The following is an 8,314-nucleotide window of genomic DNA, read 5'->3' as shown; positions in this document are numbered from 1 at the left end:
ATCAGGGTTGGGGGAAGAAACAATTATAATATGGTAGAGACGAAAAAGAATGAGCAACTATAAATCAGAGATATTCTATAGGGGTGGAGAGGGGGACAGGATCAAAACTGGGGTGGGAAGAGCATATGGGACTATGGTGATGGCACAAGGATGAACTGGCACGGGGATTACAACCAAGATGAAACAATGCACAAAATGAAGAATGATGTAAAAAAGAAAGAGTCATCAGAAAATGGATACCAGTATCTAAGCTCTAGTCAGAGATGGACAAGCAAATCCTAATCCTTTACTACTAAAGTTGGGAACAGTCCTACCAATTATGCATATTTTTATGACTCTATTTTGCTGTGACCCTTGACATAGTTGTAATTTCTATTATTGCACAATTACCTAAATGGAGCATTTGAGAATGAATCAGCTTTAATTAATATTCACAAATATCTGGAGGGGAAGGAGGAGGAAGTGAAGAAATCTGAGCCTCACCTTTCTAGCTCAACAAAGTTCAAACCAGTCATTATAAAAAGCCAATTTTGTATGAGAAATGAAGCCATTTTTTACATTAAAGTTAGATATGTTTGGCATAAGGCTATTATTCCTTAAAGTATTTTGTTGAATATATTCCAGAGGCTTTTTTTTAATGTTCTAAAAGTGAATTATAATTCTGATATCTTTTCTTAATTATGGCCAGACATTAGTGATTTCCAAGAACACCCTATTCCATGATTGAAAAGGAATGCATTAATACTCGTGTCCCTTGGCTGACCTACTACTCCCTTGGTTTTGAGTTATTCATCCACATTCAGATACTTCAGTTCTTTTGCTGAAATGTTGAAGATAAGCATAGTTTTCCCTTTTTAAATTGACATAGACATGCTATCAAAGTGCTATTTATGCCAGTCAGTAAATTTTTTTTTTAAAGATTTATTTATTTATGTACACAGAGCTGGGGTACAGGCCAGAGGTATAGAGGTGGTGAGAGGATTCACCAGAGTAGGGAGCAGAACAGGCTGACTGGTGAAGTACACTGCTTAGGGGAACAGTGGGCGGGTCAGGAGAGGTCTGCCACACTATGTGGGTCACCTCCGGGGCAGGGCTTGAACTCACGCGGAAGTGGCTTCAGCTTCTCAGTGCTGTGCTTTAACCCACTGCACCACCAGAGAGGTCCCCAGTCGGTAAATGTTTTAAGAATGACTGGTAAACTGTGAAACTCAGATTTAGATAATGTCTATTAAGACAGATAATGGTTAGGCTCAAACGGCAACTCTGCTTTTAGGCAGCTACACAAAAACATAAACAACCCACTCAGGAAAATATCTTTCATGTTGAGGAAATGACTGATGTAATCTGTTGTGTCACTTGGTGTATCAAAAGTAAGTCTGTTGAATGGTGTAATCTCAAACATGAACCATGCTGTGAGTGGTATCCTGGAAGGCAGAGGCAACTCCTAACCTCAGAAGCAAACTCTTTTTGTGTATCAGCTATGCTGTACTAGTGTAAACACACTATTGGCAGCTCCTCAGTTAGGTGTGGGGGAGGAGGAAGACATATATAAGGGATAAGAGTACTGGGTTGGGAGTCAAACTACTGAAATTTGTCTTCTAGAGCTAAGATTTCATGATCTTGAACAAGGAACTTACTGTTTTCTGAGTCTCTTTTTCCTTATTCATAGGTAAGGAAATGGAATTAGAAATAGTATATACCTGGTAGGTTACTGTGAGGATCAGTGGAGTTAATCCATTAAGTACACAATCTGTTAGTATTCTCACCCTCCTTTCTTGCCTGTCAGCATGAATCAGCAGAACAGTAAGTTGGCACACACAAATGCACAGTGATTCAGCTTATGACCACAGCCTTCCTCCAGATTTCCATGAATAATGTGAGTTATATTAAAGAGGAGCAGATATTTGCTCAGAAAGGGAAGGATGGCAGGATCTCAGAACTCTAAATACCTCTTTCCTTCTCATTCTCTTCCTTTGGCAACCTTTCCACCGAAGTTTGAGGAAAACAACAATTAAAAAAAAAAGGGACAAGTCCAGGAAAATACCATAAGGCTTTGGTCTGACTCCAGTGCAGACCACAGTAAGACAGACTGGCCCATGTGGAAGACTTCTTTCCATGTGACTAGAGGCAGGGGGAGGACCCAAGAGCCAGGGAACTCCTGCTCCCCTTTCCTCTTAAATTCCACTCAGGTTTCTCTAGATCTGACTACTGTAACATGATGGAAAAGAAAGTACAAGAATAACATATTCAGCATAGCAGCAAAGAAGCAACATATTCAAGAGAGCACAGGCACCTCATCTAGAGCTCAGCTAGTCCAGGCTTTCTCAAGAGACAGATGTAGCCCAGAATTCCTTCCTGAATAAGCTTATCAAAGGGGAGAAAAAGCCAAAAGACAAGAGTCAAGAGCAACCAATAGAAAAATGTGTACTTTTCTCAGATGTTTAACTCATTCAACTCCTTCAAAATTTTACTGAGCCCCTTTAATATGTTAGGTGCTTGTTTCAGCTGCTGAAATCCCAGCCGTGCCAGTTGCAAAATTAGTTACAGTCACAAACAGGATTCAAGTACTTGACCCACGCACCTGAAACTTGACCCTACTCTCTCAGTGCTTACCTCCCATTTATGTTACCGGCTTTGATGGCTTCTTAGACTCCTCTTGAGGATAGGGTGTGAAAGGGGGAGGAGAGTGACAGAAGAGGTTTAAGTTTCATGACTCAGCAAATAACAGATGGCATCAAGGAGATGTTTTCCAGTTGTTTAAACTGGTTTCACTTTTGTCATATTTGGGGATAAGAAAATCTGATTCTGCAGACTCAAGAGGGGACTGTTTTCACAAGGCCTCTTAAAATTTCAACTTAAGGCACAAAACCCTTAGTCCCTCTTCCTCATTTCCAAATTATCACGAATCATATTTCTTTCACTGGACTGTCATTTAACCCCCCAATTGAAAGTAAGCATTTTGTCTGGGTTGGGGAAAACATGGCTTTTGCAAAAGGTTCAAGTCAATAACTTGCACTTACTTGCTTTGGAAAATATGATTCGCTTTACATTGCAGATAAGCAGCTTTTTCCATAGGATCAGCCACCAACAAAAGTAATCCACTCAAGTATCTTGATGTGAGATGAGGTAAAAAAGATGTCCTAACACTTCCTTTCCAGGCTAATCCAGAGATGGTTATGCCAACACATGTCCCAAAATACAGCTGACAACTCAGTGAATAGACCTCAGTCAGCACAGTCTCCAATGCATGGGTTTATTTATTTATTTATTAGCTGTTCTTTTAAATTCCCACTAGCCTATCCAAGTTAATCCTTAAAAATTAAATCAAAATTTACATCAAATTTATAAATATAAACTTCAGTCAGTTTAAAAATATTTTAAAAATTGCTTCTATTTTTACTTTGGTGCTTTGAAATTGAATTAATGCATAACCAGGACTGTTTGTGTTTAAAAAACACAAAAGAGAAACAAAAGGCCACATCTCATGAACTAAGTGTTATCTTGCTTGCTTTGTCAGTAACATATTCTCTCCAAAAATCTCTTCACTTACCAGGTGATAATAAAAAGGTGAGACACAGAGGAGTTAAGTCACCTCCTGGAGTAACATTAGAGGTCACACTGGCTGGACTTTGGTCTAGTACTCTAGTTCTATTTGGTTGTTAAACATAATACACCTTTCCTATTGCCCATGGACTGGTATCTTGAGTTACTTGATAAACAACTATTGGCACGTCAAAATAGGAGCCTAGATTTCTTTAATTGGGGTGAGAAAATATTAGTTTTCTGAAAGTTTCTGGGTATATGGTTTTTAAAAATCACTTGTTTAGTTTACTTAGTATATAAAAAGCAACAGGTTTGTTTTGCAAGGCTCTACTTCCTCATGATGTAGTGACTAATTATTTCTATGATCCAAAAATAATTCCCTAGTGGCTAGTGGCCATCTCTTCCAGTTCTGCATCAGGGATGTTGCTTACACTGACCAGTGTTTTCTCAATCTGCAGAGAATGTAAGAACCATGCTAAAGAGCTTCTTTCTCAAGTGCTGCCCTTTGCTATTTGCATAAGAATCAATTTCTCCATCAGAGGGGTTCCACTGGTGAAACCTTAGCCAGTCTTCAGCTTAGAATACCAGAAACCCATGTCAGAGCCAGCTTTGCTTAGGCAAAAAACTGAAGAAACCCTTTTTATTTAGAAAACTCAGAAGGACGCATGTGACATACCATGGGTTGGACTTCTTAATTCTTTGCTTTATTTACAATGAAGATAGCTGGGAGTCACAGCAGGAGCATTTCTTGAGTCAGAAAGCAAAAAACATGAGTCCCTATTACCCTAATTTACAAAGGAAATGAGTGGACATGAGTACAGTCGTTAAGTCGTATGTTCATAAACTACTAAATTTAGAATTAGATTAAACTTTAAGGGCTTTGTTGTAATAGCCTTGTTTGACTGAACTGGGGTTCAGAGAAATACAAAGTAGTCACAATATTAAAAATGCACAATTGGATTTCTGGTCAAGATGATTCAGTACATCTACATTTACCTATATTTTGACATACCTCTAGCTCAAATAGTAATAAGTAAAACGTAAAGATCAAAAAATTTAAAAAGATACTGAAAGGCCTCAAAAAATAGTCTACACAGTCCATAAATAAGAAACAGAAGGGTAACACTGAGCAGTGAGATTTGCTAATGCTTATGGTTAGGAAACAGGTAGTGGTGGCTGTACTTATAATGACTGAAATTTAATGAGCGCTAAAAGTGTTCCAAGTGAGATGGAAAAATAATGATTTATTGCTTGAAACCAGGGTCTGGGGTTTCAAAGTATGAAAAACTGCTGCACGCCCACTTTGGTAGACATGTCCAAAAGGGAAGCCATGGCCTCAACAGGCCTTGATACGTGAGGGAATAGAGGACAATGAGCCTTGAAAATCGGGAGAACATGTTTATGAATAGGAGAACAAGCCTATGAAAATCAGGAGAACAATGTTTATGTCACAAGAGGAACCCAAATGCCATTAGAAGACATGGTTTTGAAATGGGCATTTGGAATACAACAACTGCAAAAACATTATGCAGAGGTGAAAAGAAAAAGAAAGAGGAAAAGGAGGAAAAGGTAACATTAATAAACACAACTTCTATGCTTAACAAGTATGCCAAAGATATTGCAAACCTAAAGAAAACCAATGCTTAGAAAAACAACAACAAAATCAATAATGAGAATATGGATTCATTCAGGATAAGTTAAAATTAGTTTTATAATAAGAATAGTCTCTAAAGAAGTTTTCAAAATATTTAGAATGGTCAGTGATAAAGTAAATATCAACTTTCATTAAAAAAAAAATTAGAAAAAAACCCAACATGGATAGATAGGAGAATAAATTAGAAGCATTGCAAATTATTTTTAAATAATCAATTTTAAGAAAGTGGTAATTAAGTCTTTAAAAAGGAAAAAAAATAAACTTCAATGGACTGGATCAATGTCAGACCAAAAAAAAAAAAACAAACCTACAACTACTCAGAAGACAGCAAACAAGAATCAAGAGACAGGAGGTGTAAAGAAGATAGAAAAACAGTGAAGAAATTAGAGTTATCAGTTTAAAGGTCAACATACTGAAAGAAACTAACAAGAGTTTCAGGGGAAAAGAGTAAGAGAAATAGCAGAGAAGGAATATTTAAAGAAAGGAAAATTCAGAAGTTTCTTAAACTAGAAAAAGATATGAGCTTTCAGGTCTACCCATTCATACTAAACAAAGACAACTTCATACTTGGAAAATGAAGAATAAAGAAAAAATCTAAAAGCTACCAGATCCTACAAATCAATATAAGAAAAAGTAGACAACCCAACAGAAAAATGTATGAGACTTGAACACTTCACAAAAGAAGTCACCTTCTAAAAAGGTGTTCAATTTTATTATCAAAGAAGTGAAAATTAAAACCACAACTTGTTGGTAGAATGTTGCCTAAATAGTATCTTCACAAGCTGTTGGGAGTATAAATTGACACTTCTGTGGAAAGCAGTTTAGCTATAATTACAAAAGCTCAACCTATGAATATCCTATAATTTATTAATCCGTTATAGATGGAGTTGTCAGAAATGCATTACCAAAAGACACAAGAATGTCAATAATAGTACTGTCATACTAGCCATAACTTTCAACTACCCTAATATCCATGAAGAGATAAATGGGTATATGAACATGGAAGATTCATACAATGAGGTATAATCCAACAAGAAGCATGTAACTCATGAAAAAACATATTGAATAAATCTCTTTAACATAATGTTGATCAAAATAAATCACTGATTGGAAGAAGATACAAAACATATACCTGATAAAGGATTTGCACACATAATTATAAAGAACCCTTATACATTTCAATAAATCAAGCCAAACAATCCCACTTTGAAATGCCCACTTTGAAAATGGGCAACATTTTTGCAAAGGCACTCTACTAAAAGATATATGAATGGTGGTAATCTGCTAAAAGATTTACTAAGACAGATCTGAGATTAACAGTGATGACATAATTTTTTAAATTTCCCCAACTCATTACCTCCTATAAAAACAAAATGACTAAAAAAACACTACAAAACCAAAAACTCAAAGCAATTTTCATCACAAAAGTTGATAAATTACTCTACCAAGTGTAGAGTGAATGGTCAGGTTTCTGTGCCATTGGTCTCTGTGGCTATCATCTGTGGTCTTGAATGGGGAGGTGCTTGAGATCATGCACCTGGGGTATACATTCTTGATGGTGGATACTTGGAACGTGGTGTGGGCATGCATAAATGGGCATACCTGATCCTGGAGGCTAAATATGTAAGGGCAGTATGGCAGAGAACCAGGTGGTGGGGTGCAGTGGGAAGCGGCTGAGTGGTGGTGAACAGCTAAAAGCAAAGAGTGTACAGAGATTTGTGGGATGGGGGGGTAGGGGGGCCAGTTGCTGTCTCCCTGCTTGCTTTTTATCTCCTAAACTGTGAGGATGATGCCAAGAGCTTCAAGCTTCTCTCTCTCTTTTTAAGATTTATTTATTTATGCTTACAGAACTGGAGTATAGGCCAAAGGTGCAGGGGCGGTGAGAGGATTCACCAGAGACAGAGTGGGGAGCAGAACAGGCAGATCTACTGAAATATACTGCTCAAGGGAGCAGCGTGTGGGTCAGGAGAGGCCTGCTGCAATATGTGGGTCAGCTCACTGGCGGGGATCCAACTCATGCTGCAGTGGCTCTGGAGTGTTTCTAATGCGGTGCTTTAACCCATTGTGCCACCAAGGAGAGCCCTCAAGCTTCTCTTTTAATCTGCCTGAACTGGTGATGAACTTCCCCAGCCTGGGAAGGCTGCAGAACACCAAGTCACCTATAAGAGTTCAATAAAATTGTAAAGAATAGACAGCAACATCCTAACTGCTTTTATGCAAGGAATGACAGTTATACTCTGAAAAGACTTGAGCAGAGAGGCCCTATGAACTCATGAACCTTATGAGCTGAAGCTCCACTTTGAGGAAAATATCCTGGGAATAGAAATTGTTAGACAGGCCTGAGACAAAAAGCGCAAAGCCAGATGGTTACAGAAAAATCAGTGCACATTCTACATCTGGAGATCTCAGAAAAGGTAAAGAGTAGCCCTCTTGACCAGTTTTCCTTTCTCACTCTCAAATCAAGATTCATGAAAATGAGTTAGCAGATACATAGGAAAAGACTACATGAGTGCACAAGTTCCCAGCTAATGGCAATGCTGGTAAGTCTGAGGCCACATTTTAAATGTTCAAGTCATCACTGGGAGATCAAGTTTAACTTTCGGTTCTCATTTTGGGAAATACTTTCTAGCAATGTTTGTCTGTAACAAGTCAACTTACATAATTGGATGGTCATGTAGTGTTTGCTGTAATACACGTTATTACTGCAAGGAAGGCCAAAGTAGAATACCCAGTTTACATGATGGGGCAGGGATCATGTCTATGGCATAGCCCGAGCAACCTGCAGCCAGTAAACATGTCAGTTGCCATTGCTGTATGTTCAATGAGCATGGCTCTATACTCACTGAGTTACTGGTGTGAGGCCATGACTGTAAGTAGTTACTTCACCAATGGAAGGGAAAATAAGTAAACAGTATAACCACAGCTTGCATTATTCTGGGATTTGAACAATCCAGAATCTCCAGCAAGGTCTGAATTGTGCTTTGCTCAGAAATACAATAAATAAAGTTCAAAGTTCGCCTGCCCCAACCCTCCTGGTTAACTCAAAGCAAGTGCACAGCACAGTCAGCCTAACTTGAGATAGAAGGAATTGATCTGTCTTGGAAAAGGTCATACGAG

The sequence above is a fragment of the Condylura cristata genome, unplaced genomic scaffold, assembly GCF_000260355.1.
Source record: "Condylura cristata isolate star-nosed mole 26May11 unplaced genomic scaffold, ConCri1.0 scaffold00011, whole genome shotgun sequence".
Lineage (NCBI taxonomy): Eukaryota > Metazoa > Chordata > Mammalia > Eulipotyphla > Talpidae > Condylura > Condylura cristata.
The sequence above is the reverse complement of the archived record's forward strand: the minus strand, read 5'-3'. Positions refer to the sequence as shown.